This window comes from Rhinolophus sinicus, linkage group LG04 (genome assembly GCF_036562045.2).
Source record: "Rhinolophus sinicus isolate RSC01 linkage group LG04, ASM3656204v1, whole genome shotgun sequence".
NCBI lineage: Eukaryota > Metazoa > Chordata > Mammalia > Chiroptera > Rhinolophidae > Rhinolophus > Rhinolophus sinicus.
This window is the reverse complement of record NC_133754.1, coordinates 712,779-732,391: the sequence shown is the minus strand read 5'-3', so window position 1 is coordinate 732,391 and position 19,613 is coordinate 712,779. Positions and strand designations below refer to the sequence as shown.

Sequence of the window (19,613 nt, the reverse complement as noted above, 5' to 3'; positions counted from 1 at the left end):
CGACTTCGCGGGCTTTCCAGGAGCCCTTACCACACCCTCCTTCATTAAGCTCCTTCTAGAAATTAGTCACCTGGCACCTTGGTTAGTTTCCATGTAGCTCACAGCTCACTGCCCCACCGCAGATGCCCCTGTGTGGCCGCCGTGGACCAGACTGCCCTCCAGTCTCCAGCCCTGCGCTCGACAGTCAGGAGGGTGCCTCCAACGTCAGCAGGTTCCTGTGAGACCCCCGCCCCCTCGCCCCCGACACTCCACAGGGTCCTTGGGACCATCAGAAGGACCCTCACCGGAAGCCCCGATTCTGATCCCCACGGTCCCTCTCATCACAGTTTCTGACCCGGGCCCCAGCCCATGCAGCACCCTTGTGAGAACAGAAGAGCCAGCCCTGCCACGTACAAGTCTGTGAGGACTGCTGCGTGAACGGCCTCCACGACAGAACCCAGCACCTCTAAGGACTGTCACTCTCAGGCTCATGGGACCGTGCCCGGTGCCCAGAACTCACGGTCTGCCCTCAGCACAAGCCCCACCAGCCAACCCCTTCACCCAACGCACCTTCACCCTCTCGTTCTAATGCAGCCCTGAAGACGGTGTCACCAGCAGCCCTCCAAGGCCTGTGTGTTCTCTCGCAAGCCCACTGAGTCTTAGAGGGGAGCAGGTGTGACAGACTGTCCAGACAGAAAGCCAGCAAGGAAACATCAGCCTGAAGCAACACGGTAGGCCAGGTGGATTCACAGACACAGACAAAGCATTCTACCAAGCGCAGCAGGACACGCATTCTTCTCAAGTACGTGTGGAACATTCTCCAAGGCAGTTGACATGTTAGACCACAAAAAAAGTCTTAATAAATGTAAGAAGACTGAAATCATATAAAGCATCTTTTCCGACCATAATGGAAGTCAATCACGAGAAGAAAATGGGAAAAGTCACAAATATGTGGAGATTAAACAACATGCTACTGAAAAGCCAATGGGTCAATGAAGAAACTCAAAAATACTTGAGACAAATACAAAATGTCAAACTCAAGGGATGCAGCAAAAGCAGATCTAAGAGGGAGGGTCACAGTGATAAATGCCTCATCAAGAAACATCTCAGATGAACAACCTAATTTTACATCTCAAGGAACTAGAAAAGGAACAAATGAAAACCCAAACTCAGTAGGAGAGAAGTAACAAACATCACAGTGGAAATAAATGGAATAGAGACTAAAAAGACAATAGGAAACATCAATGAAACTGAGAGCTGTTTTTTACAAGATTAAAAAAACATCACAAACTTTATCTAGACTCACCAAGAATCAAATGATTAAACTCAGAAACGAAAGCAGAGTCATTACAACCGATACCACATAAATACAAAGGACTGTGAGAGGCGACAAGGAACAATTACACACCAACAAACTGGACAACTTCACGAAATGGACAAACTCCTAGAAACAAACAACCTACGAAGACTGAATCATGAAAAACTAGAAAATCTGAACAGACCAATTATTGAGATTGAATCAGTAATCAAAAACCTCCCAAAAACAGTCTGGGAACAGACAGCTTCACTGCCGAGTCCTACCAAACTTTTAAAGAAGAATGAACACCGATCATTCTCAAACTCTTCAAAAAGTAGAAGAGGAGGGAACACTTCCAAACTCATTTACCAGGCCAGCATTACCCTGCTACCAAAACCAGACAAGGGTGTCACACAACATGAAAATTACAGGTCAATATCCTGGATGAACATAGATGCAAAAATCCTCAGCAGAAAATTACCATATTTCCCCTCAAACAAGACCGGGCCTTATATTAATTTTTGCTCCAAGAAACGCATTAGGGCTTATGTTCACGGAATGTCTTAGTTTTTCATGTACAACAATCTACATTTATTCAAATACACTCATGTCATCTTCTTCTGGAACATCGTCATAATGTACTAAATGCATCCGTCTGGCTGACGATCTTAACTGGGGCTTATTTTCGGGGAAACACAGTAGCAAACCACATTGAGCAGCACATTGAAAGGACCTAAGGCTCACACCCCACAGTCAGTGGGGTCTGTTCCGGGGATACAAGTTTGGTTCAATATCTGCAAACCAGTCACTGTGATACAGCACACTGACAAAATGAAGGATAAAAACCATATGATCATCTCAGTAGATGCAGAAAAAGCATCTGACAAAATTCCACACCCGTTCATGATAAACACTATCAACAAAGTGGGCACAGAGGGAACACACCTCAATACAGCAAAGGTCATATTTGACAAGCCCACAGCTCACATACTCAGTGGGGAAAAGCTGAAAGTTTTTCCTAAGATCAGGAACAAGACTAGGATGCCCACTCTCGCTACTTTTCAGAGGAGACTATCGGAGTAGAGTATTGGAAGTCCTAGGCAGGGCAATTAAGCAAGGAAAAGAAATAAAGCACAACCAAATTGAAAGGAAGAAGTAAAACTGTCACTATTTGCTGATGACATATTTTTATATATAAAAAACTCTAAAGACTCCACCAAAAATATGTTGGAACTAATAAATGAATTAAGTTCCAGGACACAAAATCAATATACAAAAATCTGTTGTGTTTTGATACACTAATAAAGTATCAGAGAAATTAAGTAAATAATCCCTTTTACAACTGCGTCAAAAAAATCTAGGAATAAATTTAACTGAGGTGAAAAATCTCTATACTGAAAACTCTACAACACTGGTGAAAGAAATTGAAGAACACAAGTAAATTGAAAGGTATTTCATACCATGGATTGGAAGAATTAATGTTATTAAAATACCCACACTACCAAAGGCAGTCTACAGATTCAATACAATCCCTATCAAAATTCCAATGGCATTTTTCACAGAAACAGAACAAACAATACTAAAATGTGTATGGAATCACAAAAGCAATCTTGAAAAGAAGAACAAAGCGGGAGTGACCACGTTCCCTGACTCACACCATGTCACAAAGCTACAGTAATCAAAACAGCATGGGACTGGCATGAAAATAGACACAGAGATTAAGGGAACAGAATAGAGGGCCCAGAAATAAACCCACACTTATATGGTCGATTCATTTCTGACAAAGGAGCCAAGAATATCCAATGGGGACAGGACAGTTTCTTCAATAAACGGTGCTGGGAAAACTGGATATCCACGTGCAAAAGAATGAAACTGGACCCGTCTTACACTATACACAAAACTGAACTCAAATGGATTGAGGGTTTGAACATAAACCTAAAACCATAAATCTAGAAGAAAACAGGTGGTAATCTCCTGGGCATTCGTCTTGGTGATGATTTTTTGGATTTGACACCCAAAGCAAAGGCAGCAAAAGCAAAAATAGACAAGTGGGACGACATCAAACTAGAAACCTTCTGCACAGAAAAGGAAACCAACAAAATGAAAAGCCATCCTACCCAATGACAAAAAATATTGGCAAATCATGCATCAGACAAGGGGCTAATGTCCAAATATATAAAGAACTCAGACAACTCAACAGCAAACAAACACTCTAATGAACAGATGGGCAGGGGACCTGAAGAGACAGTTTTTCAAAGAGCACACACATATGACCAACAGGTACATGAGAAGATGCTCAACATCACTACTCATCAGGGAAATGCAAATCAGAACCACAGTGAGATGTCACCTCACACCTGTTAGAACGGCGATTATTTTAAAAAAGAAAAAGAAAAGAAATAGCAGGACTGTGAGAGTGTCGAGAAAAGGGGACCCTCAGGCACTGTCGGTGGGAGCCAGTGCAGACACTATGGAAAACAGTACGGAGGTTCCTTAAAAATTAAAAATAGGGCCGGCCCGGTGGCTCAGGCGATTAGAGCTCCATGCTCCTAACTCCGAAGGCTGCCAGTTCGATTCCCACATGGGCCAGTGGGCTCTCAACCACAAGGTTGCCAGTTTGACTCCTGCAAGGGAGGGTGGGCTGCACCCCCAGCAACTAGAAAACGGCAACTGGACCTGGAGCTGAGCTGCGCCCTCCATAACTAAGATTGAAAGGACAACAACTTGACCTGGAAAAAAAGTCCTGGAAGTACACACGGTTACCCCAATAAAGTCCTGTTCCCCTTCCCCAATAAAATCTTTAAAAAGAAATCTTAAAAAAAAAAAATTAAAAATAGAACCACCTTATGACCCAGCAATTTCCCTTCAGGGTATTTATCTGAAGAAAATGGAGTCGCTATGTCAAAAACATAACTACACTCCATGTTCACTGCAGCATGATTCTCAACAGCCAAGATGCAGAGGCAGCCGAGACGACCATGGATGGATACAGAAGTGGTCCATGTGGACAACGGAATGTTAGTCGTCACAACAAAACGCAGTCTTGCCATTTGCGATGGAGGGACCTGGCGGGCATTGTACTGAGACCAGTCAGACAGAAAGACAAATACCACATGATCTCACTTACATGTGGGATCTAAAAGCAAACAAAATGGAGCTCACAGACACAGAGAACACACTGGTGGCTGCCAGAGGCCAGGGGTGGGAAGATGGGGGGAGGGGTCAAAGGTACAAACCCCCCTTCTACAGCGAGGTCCCGGAACAGAAGGGGCAGCAGGCGACCACAGCTGACCACGCTGTGTGGCAAACACCAGAGTTGCTCAGAGAGTAGATCTGAAGTGTCCTCCCAGACAGGACACATCCCCGGCCGACGGGAAAGGGCCTCTCCTCAGAATGTGTAGACTGAGCCCTGCTCCCGACCAGAACCTCCTTCTTCCACCTCCTCAGGACAAAACTAAAATGGAACCGTCCTCAGTCCTTCCTTTCTCTCATTCTCATGTCTGACCCGTCAGCAAACTTGTCAGCTCCACCTTCGAAATCCAACCCGAATGTGATCAGCCACCTCGCTGTCCCTCCACACAGCCTGGTCCACACAGCCCGGTCCATGCCGCCCGCCCGGTCCACACGGCCACTCTCTCAGTCTGAGCTACTGGAAAAGCCACGCAGTGGCCTCCCTGCCTCCCTCCTAGCCTCTCTGTGACCTGTTTGTTCTCAGCACCACAGCCAGGACTGCTGCCCACGTGAAACGACTGTCAGGTCTGCTCGCAGCCCTACCATGGTTCCTGCCAGTCTGTTCCCTTCCTGAGGTCCCACAACTGTCTCCATCACTCCAGCCATGGGCCTGCTTGCTGCCCAAATACACCTGCACAGCCCTGCCTGCCCTGGGCCTTCGCACACGCTGTCCCTTCCGCCCAGAGTGTGACTTCCCTGGATATCTCTCACCTTCTGTCCATCTCTACTCACCTATGACCTTCCTAGCGGGGCCTGACCTGGCTGCCTAGGCAGCTGCCTCTCGGAGCGCAGCACGCAGCCTGCATCCTGTCCACTCCCCACACTCTCACCATCATCTAAGCACCAGCTGCTTCTCTGTGACCATCTGCCCTGGACATCAGGACGGAGCCGCAAGGACAAGACCTTGTCTGGGAAGGTCACTGCCTCGTCCTGGGCTCAGTGCTTGGCACCCAGCAGACGTTCACTATACACTGTCAAGTTTAGAAACCATTTCCCGATGTGTCCGTGCCCTGTCATTGCTTGTCACATGGCCACACATTTCTTTCCCATCTGTAAAGAGGGTGTACCTAAGTTATTTAAAAGTATGAAAACTTGATTTTAAAAATGTAGGAGAACAAAATGACACTGAACCCATTTCTCAGGGAGAAACTGAAGCCTAAAATGACGGTGTGAATGTTGAACCCATTAGCTTCCTGGTCCGCGCTCCAGGGAGGTGTCCGGGAGCCCGTCCACAGCCAGGAGGCAGACGCTGGCTCATGCAGCAAAGAGGTGCACGCCACCCTGGCCTTGGCGCCACCCCAGGAACAGGGTCAGAGACAGGAAGCCCCCCGTGATTCCAGGTGGGCGCCTGGCCCCCTCCTTCCCGGAGCGCACCTCTTTTCTCCCACAGCCCACACAAGACACCTTCCAAGCCCCGAGCCTCCTCCTACTGAGAGACAGATCTGACCTTGCTCCCCTACCTGCGATTCATTTCCCAGACACTTGTCGGGCCAATGCGGCACCTTCCATCCTTTCTGTGAAATCACGTGAGCCGAGCCCTCCATATCTAAAGGGTCCTTCCTCCAGGAGGGACAGCCCCTGGCAGCAGGCCTGCTCTGCCGGCACGCTCCACTCCAGACCAACTCTGTACCTGGCTTGGACACACGTGTCTACGCAGCCCTTGGAACCTCCAGCCTGGCCTCAGGTGCCAGTTTCCCCATAAAGTGCCGCCTTAACACGACACAGGACAGAAGCTTCGAGAGGGGGCACTGCTCTGCAAGGCGGCTATGTAGAAGTGCTTCTGCTGGCTGAGTCACAGAACCCACGCCTGTCACACTGGCTGAAGCTTCTCTGAGGAGCAGGCAGCCCAGGGGACGTGAATCAATGCCCCGTGGGCGCTGCCCACCACCGTGCTGAATCAGCGCCAGAACAAAACACGAATCAACTTTCTTATCACTGCTGCCACAGGAGAGGGCTGCCAGCCTAGGAGGGGAGCCCCATCCCGGGAGGAACACGCCGCCCCGGGAGGAACACGCCGCCCCCCCCCACAGCCACCTCCCAGCTGCCGATCCAACTGGCCGGGCCAGGCTGAGCCCTGCAGCACGACAGTAAGAAGACACATGGAATCCTTTCTGCCAGAGCTCAGGCTTAGGAGCAAAGGCAGCAGGCTGGCAATGGGACCGTCATTCACTCCCCACTCCCTGGCTTGTGTCTACACTGGCCCCACAGGCCCCGCCCCGACCACCCAGCACATGCCCTACACTTTCAGGCCACTTGGATGCTAGGCTGAAGGACGGCTGAGCCTGACCCCATCAGGGTCCAGCCAAGTGACTGCACTGGACACTGACCACACCCTTCCGAGGACCTAGGCCTTGCAACCCCCAGCTCGACATGCTCACTCAAGTGGCATGAGCGCGGCAGTACCAGAAATACTATTTCAAGTCAGTCTTCCCATGTTCCTGCATATCAGAAACCAGGCTAAAGTCACCTCTGTGTTTTCCCATCAGAGAAATAAGGCAAATGAAAGAATAAAACAGTAAGTGTGCATAGCACACTTCCACCAAAACGTAATTCCTTGGCCTTTCTTGTATGGTCAGCTCTTAATTACCCAAACCAAAGAGAGAGAACACAAGTTCAAAAATCATATATGTATGTGACTTGGAGTTCAAATGTCCACATTGCTTTCTTTAAAAATAATAGCAATGACTCCCAAGGGTAAAGGTCTGTTCCCCACAGCCAGATAACAGGCCTGTGGCCCAATCAGAACAGGAGCTCCCCTCAGCCCTGCCTGCACCCTGGGGGCTCCTGACAGCTGGCTACCAGGAGTTCTCAGTGTAGAGTATCCAGGTGTCCTCAACCACTCCTTTGTGTTCTTCACACATTCCCCACTTCGAGAGTCAAGATTTTGGAGCCTAGAGCGTGCCACCAGGTAGCCAGCTCGTTTCCATAGGAACACGCAGCCTCAAGGCCCGATGAGAACAGTGTAACACACAGCCTTCTCCACTTCTGCCTCTCACACAGCCACCCCATGGCTCTGACAGCTTTGAGACTCTTTAAAAAGTAACTCCTAGTATCAGAAGGTGGTTCATGGAAAAGTTTTCACCTAAAATCATTTTTATATTTTAAATCTTTCATACATTGTTTAATAAAAATATAAAATATCAACAACCCCCAAATCACCCTTCCTACTAGCAGGTGCGCATGACTTTAAGGACATGAAGAAGAACAAGAAACAAGAATAACACTCATGCCGGTGACTGGTCATGTTTATCATCGAGAAGTTTTGAGAATTCACACACACAAAAGCAAATACAGAAGTGAAAGGAATTCTGGAAAGACTGAACTGGGGCTGGAATGAGGGGTGTGATGGCGGGGAGGGCGGAGGAGCAGAGAGGGTCCTCTGCCAGCGCGGCACCTGTGCCTTACCTGTTCCAGGCAGGGCCCACTCAAGGCCACCACCCGTCAGACAGATGGTGCACAGCCACCCCAAGCTGGCCCTGTCCCACAGCCCCACAGAAGCGTCAGGGCTCATCCCTGGGACCTTGTCAAGGTTCCCTAGACTCAGAATTGCCCTCAGTACTGCAATGCCCCTCGTTCTTCCCAAATTTCACTGCCAGAAGGCTTAACTGAGAGCTGGGACCCACCCTACCACATGAGTGTGACACCTGTGTTCTCTCCTGTGTTGGTTCACTCCACTTGCCTTTCTATCTGTGCCTACTGTGAGCAACACGAACTAAACACTCACATGCTCTGAACAGCTCAAGATCTGCATTTTTGTTGTAGCCTTTCTGTCAGGCCTCATGCAATGAAAAAATAACGGATCACACAACCAGGGGCTCTAATTTTTCAGGATAAAGATTTTCGAAACTGTCATTCACACAGCAGAAGAACCCCAGTCACAGGGTGTATATTCTGCTCTAGCTCATGCAGCACATTTTAGCTCAAAGCACATGTTCATACAGCTGCGTTCCAGCAGTTTCTAGAGTAAACTACAGTTCTGCAGGGTAACCTGACTCACCCGAGGGGCCTGTTCCAGGACACTCCCCAGGGCTCCCAGGCCCGGGCCCCTCACACAGAGGTCTCTGCCCAGAATTCCCAGAGTTTTCTTCTAAATTCACCAGAAAACCACTGCGGAGAAAACGTGAACGGCAAAATATCAAGATGATGAAATTGGTAAAACTAGAAAGTCAAGCTCAACTTTTCAAAAGCTGTTCTGACTTTCACCTCTTCCCTAATTGTCTGTAACTCCTTTGGAGATGCTAATCAACTGTGAAACAGCACCTGAGACCAATGACCTTTCTTATTGACAAGAAATCATGGAAGTCTCTATCTGACTATAAAGTCACCGTGTACCTAACTGCAGACGCTGGCCACTAATTCATATCCCAGGGCCAATCAAATAAATGCTGTGAGAGCTCAGGGGGCAAAAAAATTCTATTTTTAAACCACACAAACAGTAAATCTCACCTTTCTTTTCTAATAAAACTTATTTCCTATAAAAGATGTTCAAAATATATGCTTACGCAATACATGAACAATGAAAACGTTCTCTTGCAATGTTCTACCTGGAGGGAAGTATTAACTCATGCACAAAATCCAGACTAGTGACAGCTACTTAACTTACTTTGGGGCTCAACTAGAGAAAAGAGTAAAAGCCCATTGCACTTTGAGTTAAAGAGAATTTTAACCTGTAGCAAAAGCTAGTAATTGAAATGAATATTACATTCCACCAAATACGTCTGCTCCTTTCTCAGAACATTCACATCTTAGGTGTTAAAAGCCAAGGCATTTACTCCGCTGGCTACAACGCTGGAGGGTCCCACAGAGGGGAGACGTGCCCCCAGGTGGGGATGCGCCAGGCACCAGCTGACAGTAGCCACACACCTACTTCAGTTTCCTCGGCAGAGGTAGATTCCGGTGAGGGAACCACACACGGTTTCCGAAAGTAGTAATCTTCATGCTAAACTGGGCCGAGGGCTTTGCCTTTATAGGAAAATATAAATTACGGCTTCCCACAAAAACAGACTCATTCCTCAAGCAACTTCAGCGGCATCGGGTTTACTCCAGCCTCCAGACCCTATTTGGGGGTGCATCCTGCACATTGCTGACTCTCCTCGGAGTCTCGGCCCCATCGCCGTCATCCCCGGGGGACAAGGGCACCCCACTGAAAATGGGGGGCTGCTCTCAGGGCCTGACTGAATTCTTGCACTGTCTATCCCGGGGCGAACAGGGGCCATCTCGCGGGAGCAGGGGGCGCTGCTCGTGGCCCCGTTACCTGCATTATCTAGGGTAGGAATGTGGGGAACCCCGCTAAAGTTGGGGACCTGCTCGCAGCTTCGTTACCTGCACCGTCTGTGCCCGGGGGCAGGGGGCACACCGCTAAAATTGGGAGCTACTCGCGGACCCAGTACCCAGAAGAGGGCACCACGCTGAAGTTGGGGGGCTACCCCGGGCCCGCGCTCACCCGGCGGGGACCCCCGCTTCTCCCCCGCACCCTCACCCCCCGGGCCCGCACTCACCCCGCAGGGACCACAGCGGCCCGCCCTCCGAGCGCCCCTCTCCCCGCCCCGCGTCCGCCGCCCTGGGATGCTCTCGGCCCCGCCCACGGAGAGGCAGCTCCACCCCCACCTCATGATAGGCTGGGCCGGACCGTACAAGGAGCCCATTGGCTGCAAAGCCTGCTCGTTCCTCGGCCACGCCCGACCCTCGCGCCCGCGCATTCCTGCGAGGCCACGTGGCCGCCCGCCCGGCCCCCGCCTCTGCCCCGAAGGCCCTCCCGGCCGCGCACGCGTGGGCAGGGAGCGCGCGCACAGCCCGCGAGCACCGGTCCTGCCCCTGCCGAGCCCTCCCGCTGTGCTGATCTGGGCAGGGGGCGGGGGACCCACCCCCGCCGAGAGCATCCGCCCTTCCCTCGGCGAAGCTGCCCTGCCAGCGGGGGCCTTCCTGGCTCCTCAGGTCAGCTGCCCTCGGACCCGCCAAATCTTGGGCGTTTGGAATTGCACCGATTTCCCACATTTCAGAGGCAATTTTTAAAGCTTGCCTCTAACCGGAAGTACTCATTCTCCCGGGTACCTTTCCAGTGAACACCAGCTCTAGAATCCCATAGCTTAGAAGAGCTAAGGGGCGATGTAAGAGGCAAGAGCTTCACCTGGTTCTGTGCTTGGAGGGCACCGAGCCGCTCAGCCTAAAGCGTGTGCACTGGGCCCGCGTGCGCGTGCGCGCGTCCCGTAGGCTTCGTCCTGCACAGAAGCAGGTGTGCAGGGTCCAGGGTGAACAGCGGGCTGCCCTCCTGTGCCCAGGGGCGTGTATTTATTTTGGAATTTAAAATGGAAACAAAGTGTTGTGATAGTTACTACTAAGGGAGAAATGTTAGACAAAAGCATTTTTAACAAGAATACAAAGAAACCAAAATGACAACTAAAGAATGTTCCATGTTCCTGGGTTAACACAATTAACAGACGTATCCACAGATGCTAGGCCCCTCTCCCTTCTGCTCACATCTCTGATCTAGAAGTCATTTAAAATCAGAATTGTAGCCATCGCTAGTCCTCTTCACTTGGTTTATAGAATAAATACAAAATAGCTACATGTCACAAAACTCATTTAAACATTAAGCACTTAAAGATCCCATACTCTATACAAGTTCTTTCCTGCAAATGTTGAGTAATGTAAATCATAGCTAACGTATCAAGGTTAGGAAATAAATAGTATCTATGGTTACCTTTTAGCAACACTTAACTATTAGCATTTGTTCATTTTATGGAAATGGACAGAGCTACTTTTGAATACTATTTCAGACCTGTCTTAACAGCACACAGCAAAGATACTAGAGCATGAATCAATTAGGTAAGATGTTTTCTCTCAGTGACTTTAATATCAGAAAAATTATTTCTGTCTCTACTCCTAGGGTTTTCTGAGTATCTTATTCTAAGATCTTCTACCAGACAATCATTTTAATGGCATGGTCAGCAACACTAAAAAAGGTGAACAGAACTCATTCTAGTTTGCCACACCAGAAAATCCTGGTACTTGTTAGTTTTCTGACCACGCAGAGCAGAAATAAGAAAATACATGGAGTACGGGGTATGGATTCAGCAAGGGATCGAGAATGAATTTGGGGGATCCTATTTTGGTTTGATACTTACAAAATCGTGTGTGACTTCTACACATCTCCGAGCTTCCACCTGTCCAGCTAGAAAATGTGACCAATAGTATCTAGATCATACATAAGTGTAAAGGGAGAAGTGTCTGAACAACCCACCGTAGTGCCTGGCCAGAGCAAGTGGTCAGCGAGCCGTAACAATAATTGGGGCCCATCTTTTTTTCTTTTCAGAAGAAAGAAAACATATTGAATCAATATTTCTAATAGATGGCTCACATATTCATGTTGGAAAACTAAAGATCAAGAAGCTGCTATTGTGTCGCCACTTTTTACCATGAAGTCGTGTCATTTTGGGACCTGTGGTACCATCATAACTACAAGTACAGAGTGTGGCTTCCACATACATTTCCACAATGGCCGGATTGAGTCCCCAGGCTCAGGGCCACAAAGGACCGTGACTGCTGGGTGGGACCACAGGGCAATACCGCCAGGTGGGGCTGGGGCCCAAAGGACTCCGATTGGTTTATTCAAGCGCTCTTCACAGATTATCACCATTCTCTGCAAACCCTGATGTGGCCCAAGTTGGGAATTTCCATTCTGATTTCCTTTGACCCATGAGATATTTAGAAAAACGAAGTTCAATTTTCAAACATTTTGGGGATTCTGGTTTTCTTATTATTACGACTATGGCTTGATTCTAGACAATCTGGTGAGCCTGCTTCAATCCCTTGAAAGTCTTCCCTGAAAAAAGAAGTTCTCTGGTGGAAGGGAGCGTCACCTGGAGCCTGAAAGCTGCAGCCCCCACCTCGGCCTCCCTTCCTCCCGGCATGCCTTGCTCCCAGACTGCCTAGGCAAGCCCCCACACCCCATAGTCAATTCCTCACAATGAATCTTACTGTCTGCTAGTGCTTGCGTTTCTCTGCAGTCCTGGCTGGTAGCCCTAGAATTGAGATGACACCCTTAAAGAGAGAGCATGGCTCACAGATGTGTGAACTCCACAGACGGTATTGCCTGGTGTGCATAACAGGCTTTGGAACCTGACAACCGGTCAGGTCTCTGCTGACCGGCGAGCTGGGCAAACTTGGACAAGTCCCCTCCTACATGAGCCTCAAGCTCTCACTGTAAACAACCTTCATGACAGTCCCAGCTCGGTGCCCTTGGTGTGACGTGTACGTGCACTAGGGGCACACACTCCCTGGCACTCGACGCACAGCAAGTTGGAGTGTCCGCTAACGTCATGCCAGGGGTCAAGGGACTGTCATGTGATGTGATGGAGACTAGTCAGCAAGGGACCTCACCACCCCAGTGCCCTCGCTCAAGGTTCCCGGTGAAGCCTAGGATGGCTGACGTCCTGGGGCAGGGCCAGGCTTCAGACAGGAGAGGCCTTGGGCACCGGACACGTGTGCTGTCTGTGGAGGCAAGGTCCCCAGACGCTCACGGCTGCACTTACAGAACTTGTAAACCAAGGGGCCACCAGGCTCGCCTGTGTCCCCTCTCCAGGCTTTCAGCGGCATTTGGAAATGTCATCTGTGCCCCCCAACACTAAATACAGAGCTGGACAGAGGGCATGTGGGGTGAACGGCAAACAAGCCGACGCGTCAGCGTCTCGCGGCTGGTCCTCCCCTCCTGTTCCGGCCCCCGCTCAGCCTCTCCTCCTGCGGGTTCTGTGAGCCTGGTGCAGCCTGGGCCCCTGCCCGCTGCCTCTGTGTGCCTGCTGCCCACATGCACCGCACCTGCTCACATGTGGCATGCGGTACGGAGAAAGCACTCACCAGGAGACAGTGCCACCAGCTGTGGGCCACCAGGGGACATGCTTGGCGACAAAAGGAGGCAGCAGACAGATCTGGGACAGCCACGCATGGAGCAGCACATCCCGCCTCCTGAGGACAGAGTTCCAGACACTCACTGTGGAGATCACTCTGCAAACCACTCACAGTTCGTTTCGCCTGTGTGTTCTTTTCCAATCAGCTGACCTTTGTGTGACTTTATGAAGTTCCAAAATGAAACAGAACAAGCCACATGAACACCATTTGAGAGTCTGGCAGGACTGGCTTCCTAACGGTGGGGTCCTAAGTACAGGGGGTGATGGTGGTGATGGTTTCAAAAGTGTAGACAGATGTCCAGATTCACTGAGTTGTACCCTTTATCCCGTGCAGTGTATCGGGTGTCAATTATACCTCAACAAAGCTGTGAAAGCCGAGGAATTAGACCATGAGCAGCCCGGCCTGCGGAACCCATTACAGCCTCCCCGGCTCCCACACACAAGGCAGAATTCTCCTGATTTTAACCCTTGCATTCTCAGGGACTCCAGTTACATACTCATGTGTAAGACACAAATAAGTTTTAGGATCCAATAGCTATAACCAGTTCCCACTTACGTGACGGCCCCGTGCAGGGGTACAGGTGCTCGCCAGCGGGGACTACCATGAATCCACCACCTGTGGGACCTGAAACATCCCCAGTGTCTACCTGCTAAACGTCCCCTGCTGACAACAGGACAGGTGTCCCCAGTGGGGGATCTGAGTTCCTGCCTTTGCTCAGGCAGGTGACCTCATGGGTGCTGTGATTTCCCAGCCCTCACAAACTTTCTTGCACATAGAACACCTTTGCAAAACTTTCAGAGAGAAAACAATGGGCAGTTATCTCCAGGGAAAGACTTGCCCAAGACTGGGACCTGGCCCTGGTGAGACAGGTAAGACACCACCCAGCCACCCCCCACCACTGTGGAGCTCACCTCCCTTGACTCCAAGCTCAGGGGTGGTCTGGTCCTTGAGAAGGGCTCCCGGGAGATTCCAGCACCCACATTCCCACAGCGCTGGTGACCACGGGTCTGCACCTTAGCCCAGACGGCCTGTCCCTCTCCATGTGAGGGTCCAGTGGGGTGTGTCTGTGGAGGCCTTGATCTGCCAAGAACTAGCAGTGCTGGTGGGGGGCGGGGAGGGCCTCGTGCTACTTTCGCAGGCGCAGGCGGCCTGCCCCAAACAGTCCTACTCCCCACACCCATCCCTGCCCTCAGACAATGACGCATGGCAGGCCAAAGGGACAAACGTGGGGAGAGGGGGAAGCAAACAGATAAGACGGGGAGCGCGAGGAGGGTGGGAGACACTGTGGCCCTTCAGATGGTCCTGCCATCGGGTGGGGGAGGGAGGACCGTCCCAGCAGGACACAGGGACCCTTTTGTTCGCTTGCAACAACAACCAAGCCGTTTTTCTTGCTCTGCTCCTTCTCCAGTGGGCGGAGAGGAGAAGGGGGAGCTCTGAGGGGAGAAAGCAGCTCCCCAACTAAGGAGACCAGCACAAATGCAGGGAGGCAGGATGGATAAAACACCGAAATTTAAATGACTGGCATGTAGGCTCCCCTGCGGCCCAGCAGGCTGAGGCACAGGGGATGGAGGGCGACCAGAGGGCGGTGTCTCTCTTCACACAGCGTGGACCACACAACGCCTCTCTCCCTCCCTTCTCCCCCTCCGTCCTCTTCCCCTCCCTCCCTTCTCCCTTCCTTCTCCCTCTGTCCTCCCCACACCACCTCTCCTCCATTTGTACCAAGCTTCTGGCAGAACAAAGTTTGGGTAGCTGGAGCTAGGAAGGAATGTCAAAAAATGGACAGAGGGAGAGGACCCTCCCCAGTGATCTAGAAGGTTCTTTTCTGCTCCTGCCCAGAACAAGCTCTAATTCTCAGTGCCTCGGAGCACGGAGTCTTCAGGGCCTTTGACAGACGGCCAGGAATGTGCGGTGACTGGAGGAGCGCCAGAGGGAGGCCCGCCCCCAAACCTGTGTGTGGACACTCGGGGGGGCGGGGCATCAGGGTGTGGAAGAGGCTGACACAGCTCCCGCTCAGCAGCGGACCACCTGAGGGTCATGCAGGAAGGGCACAGCGAGGCCGAGGCCGGCGGGAAGGGGCATGCGGGTGGGGTGGGGGGGGGGGGCGCTGAGCTGGAAGACGGGGCTGAGACCCAGCATGGCTGCAGCGACCAGATTCCTGAGCTTCTAACTCACCCCTCTTCCCGGGCTGCCCGCCCACCCGTGCGGAGTGCGTTTTCTCTGGTTCATTTTCATGCCTCAGTCCTTATTCCAACCTTGACCAAGCCCACCGCGCTGACCACCCCCGCTTCCCTCTCCTCGACGTGAGGCTGACTCCCATGTTACCCAGAAATACTGAGGCCAAGGGTGGCCTCCTCTGTCCCCGTCCACACCTACAACACGTTGTCCTCGGCTCTTATCTAGGGATGTTATGACCCCTGTGTCCCCACTCCTGCCACCTCCTGCCACCGCTCAAGGCCATCTCTGCGGCTCTGCGCTCCACTTCAGCTCTCCATTCTATCTTTAAGTCAGTAAACAACCAGGTCATTCCTGAGCCCGCAGAGCCCCAGGCAAACGTCCAGGCCCTCGCGGTGACTGCAGGCGTGCTGTCCTCTGACCCAAGGACCCGCTTGGGAAATTCTCAACTAGGGGGTGTCTGCAGACGACCACAGAGGCTCCCTTTTGTAATTCTCAACTTCCCTCACTGCCCCACCACCTTTCCCAGCCAGGCTTTTGTTACATGTGGCGCAATATGGAACACATCTACCCGCCCCCAGTTCCAGACACTGAGCTTGTAAATGCCGTGGAACTTGTTGAGGGACAGCAGTATCTTTTGTTCCAATGAGGTGACTCCTGGATGGGGGCCAGTCACTAGAAGGACAGGCCAAGATTAGAAGCTTGGAACTTTGAGCCCTAATTAAGCCCCCTTATCCAGAGAGGGGACAAGGGCTGGACATGGAGTCTGTGATGGGCCCTACCCACGGGAGGAAGCCTCCACGGGAATCCACAAACCACGGGATCCCAGGAGCTGTCGGGCTGGTGAACGCCTTCCCATGGGGAGGATGACACACCCCAACCACAAGGGGACACAGGTCCTGGTCTTGGGACCCCCCCAGACCTCACCCTGTGTGTCTCTTCATCCAGCTGTTCATCTCTGTTCTTCACCATGGCCATTAATAAGTTGCTATATACAGGGGTTTCCCTGAGTTCCGTGAGCCACGGAGCGCAAATGAACCAAACCTGAGGAAGGGTCAAGGGGACCCCTGATCTATGGCGGATGGTGAAATGAGCAGGTAACAACGTGGGTTTAAGGTGGGCATCTGAAGTGGGGGTGGGGAAGGCAGTCTTTTGGATGGACAGCTTCAGAAGTGAGTTAAATCGTAGGACGTCCAGGGAGGCTTGCTTATTGTTGGGGGGACCCCCCCCGCACGTGGTGACCCAGTGTCAGAAGTGAGGTGCCCTCCTGAGAGTAAAGGAGAGTCCCGGGAAATAAACCCTCAGGAGGGAAGAGCTGGGTTTTCCCTCCACAGTGCGGCCCCAGGGGGCTCTCCCAGCACCCCTCTCGCCCTGGAGCCCGCGGGGTGTCCCTGTGCGGTGGGCGGTGCAGCGCCCTGACTGTCCACCGCGCGGAGGGGGCTGGCCTGCGGGTCCCGGCGGGGGAGCCAGGAGGTGGTTAGGTCTGCATTCGTTAGGGTTGGGGTGCAGATGGTGACAGGGTTGGGTTCAGGCTGACGTTGGGGTGTCTCCTCCCTACCCTTCCCTGGGGCACTGGGCTTGGGTAGACGACGGGGAACATTCTGTTCCGAGTTGGCCGGGTCCAGAGCGCTGTCCTCACCCCCAAGCTCCACCTGGAGTGGAGCAGAGTTGGGGACACACCGCACATGCGCTAGGAAGAGTGTCCCGGTGAACCGGGTGCCGAACGAGGGTAGGAGCGGTCTGTGGCGGCAGCAAAGACCCGAGGACGCGCCCCGGCGCACGGTGCCAAGCCTTCCCCCTGCGCGTGCTCTACCCAGTCCCCGGTCGCCCGGCGGGTCTGAGTGGCACCTCTGCCCCCTGAGTCCCCAAGGGCCGGCTGTGCGCGGCTCTGCGACCTGTCTCCGGGCACTTAGGGCGGGGCGCACGAGCTCGGCGGGACTCTGACGGCCCAGCACGTCCTCTTGGTTGTCGGCCCTCAGGACACACTGACGGTCCTGGACATCCCCGCAGGCGGCCGGAGAACCGCGGGGGACACGCAGGGCTCTGGACACAGGCGGCTCCTGCAAGGACTCCTGCCTGCGGCCGCCCGGGGAGACCACGGGAGCAAGCTGTCGTCCCCGCCTTAGCTCGGACTCGGGCGGCCCAGGGTCCCGGATCACCGTCGCGTCCCCCGTGGGGCCCCGCACGGAGGCGGCGACCCTCCCACGGTCCTGGGCGGTCCGTCCTGGGGGCCCCTAAAGACGCTCCGGGACTCTGACGTGCCTGCTGGGTGGGTCCCGCTTCCGAGGACCAGACCCCACCCAGTCCCCAGCCCTCCGATGGCTCCACCTCTGCTCCCTCCTGGCTCACCGCGGTGGCCTGCGCTCCGGGTAGGCCCTCGGTTCTTTCCGTCAATCCTCGGCCCTTTCCGCCGCTACTCGGCCCTCCGGCTCAATATCAGTTCTTTCCGTCAATCCTCGGCCCCATCTGCGACCCTCGGCCATTTCCGCCACCGCTCGGCTCTGTTCGTCATCAATATTCGACCGTTCAGCGAGTCTCCGTCCTTTCCATCGCCGTTCGGCCGTTTCCGTACACAGTCGGACCTCCTCGTTGCCCCTCGGCCCTCTCCGTCCATACACAGCGCTTCGGACGCTCCACCCGGTCCGCCAACTCTCGGTTCTTTCCGTTGCGCCTCGGCTCTTGGCCCGGATCCAGGAATCTCCCTGAACACATTCAACTGTAGTGTTTTCCCGAAAACGAGACCTAGCTCTAGCTGGACAATCAGCTCTGATGCGTCTTTCGGAGCAAAAATTAATATAAGACCTGGTATTTTATATTTATTATATTTATTATATTATATTGACTCAGTCTTACAGTAAAATAAGGCCGGGTCTTACATAAAGTTTTGCTCCAACAGACGCATTAGGCTGATTGACCCGCTGGGTCTTATTTTCGGGGAAACACGGTAGGCGACCCATCACCCTGCTCTGTAATTGATCCGCAGCTGTTACAGGTCTACAGCTCCAGGTGCCCCCCCACACTCTGGAGCGGGGTTAGGGTTACAGGGACCCTACGCGACACCCACGTGACCAACACCTGCAACCCAACCTCGTCATTTTCCCTCTTTCCGATAATATCCATCGCTTTTCGTCTTTTTCCGTCACCTCCACCTGTTTCCTCTCTGTACGACCATCTCCGTCAACTGCCTCATTTTCCGTCTTTTCAGTCCCTTTCCGACCATCTCCAGCGGTGAGTAGTTTCAAGGCTGAGCTGCTGCCCCTGAAGAGGCAGCCCTGGCCCCGACCCCTGACCCCAGCCCCCACCCCAGACCCCAGCCCCCACCCCTGACCCCAGCCCCCACCCCTGACCCCAGCCCCCACCCCGACCCCAGCCCCCACCCCTGACCCCAGCCCCCACCCCTGACCCCAGCCCCCACCCCTGACCCCAGCCCCCACCCCTGACCCCAGCCCCCACCCCAGACCCCAGCCCCCACCCCTGACCCCAGCCCCCACCCCTGACCCCAGCCCCACCCCTGACCCCAGCCCCCAACCCCTGACCCCAGCCCCCACCCCTGACCCCAGCCCCCACCCCTGACCCCAGCCCCCAACCCCTGACCCCAGCCCCCACCCCTGACCCCAGCCCCCACCCCTGACCCCAGCCCCCAACCCCTGACCCCAGCCCCCACCCCTGACCCCAGCCCCCACCCCTGACCCCAGCCCCCACCCCTGACCCCAGCCCCACCCCTGACCCCAGCCCCCCAACCCCAGACCCCAGCCCCCCAACCCCAGACCCCAGCCCCTGCCCCCCGCGGTGTGGCTGCAGAAGGCTGTCACCGGGGAGGAGCGGCGGGTGTACCTGGGAGCTGGGACGCCGAGTCAGGGGCCTGAGGGCCGAGTGCCCGTTGGGGTTCACAGCGCTCGCCCGCGTTTGCCCACCGGCTTTCTACCCGGAACACGGCGCCTTTGCGGTGCGAGGGGCCGGTCCTCCCAGCCGGCCCCTTTCACTTTGGTGATGGCGGGGCCCCTGCCTTTTTTTTAAGTAGTCAGATTGA

At 53.3% G+C, this 19,613-nt stretch overlaps 1 protein-coding gene across 11 annotated transcripts in view; it reads right to left on the bottom strand.

Annotated features, from left to right (window-relative positions):
• The window catches only part of ARHGEF10 (Rho guanine nucleotide exchange factor 10), a 112,837-nt gene extending 94,711 nt beyond the window's left edge, over positions 1-18,126 (bottom strand). For 4 of the 11 annotated variants that reach the window (XM_074329274.1, XM_074329272.1, XM_074329271.1 and 1 more), the window contains exon 1: positions 10,006-10,088. The gene's annotated coding sequence lies outside the window, so the exon portion shown is untranslated. Of the gene's footprint in view, positions 1-8,504; positions 8,615-10,005; positions 10,091-13,360; positions 13,776-14,322; positions 14,570-17,932 lie in introns of those variants that run through there. The other 7 variants (XR_012495418.1, XM_019737576.2, XM_074329275.1 and 4 more) reach the window with 5 other exon arrangements.
• Between the last annotated feature and the right edge of the window lie 1,487 nt (positions 18,127-19,613).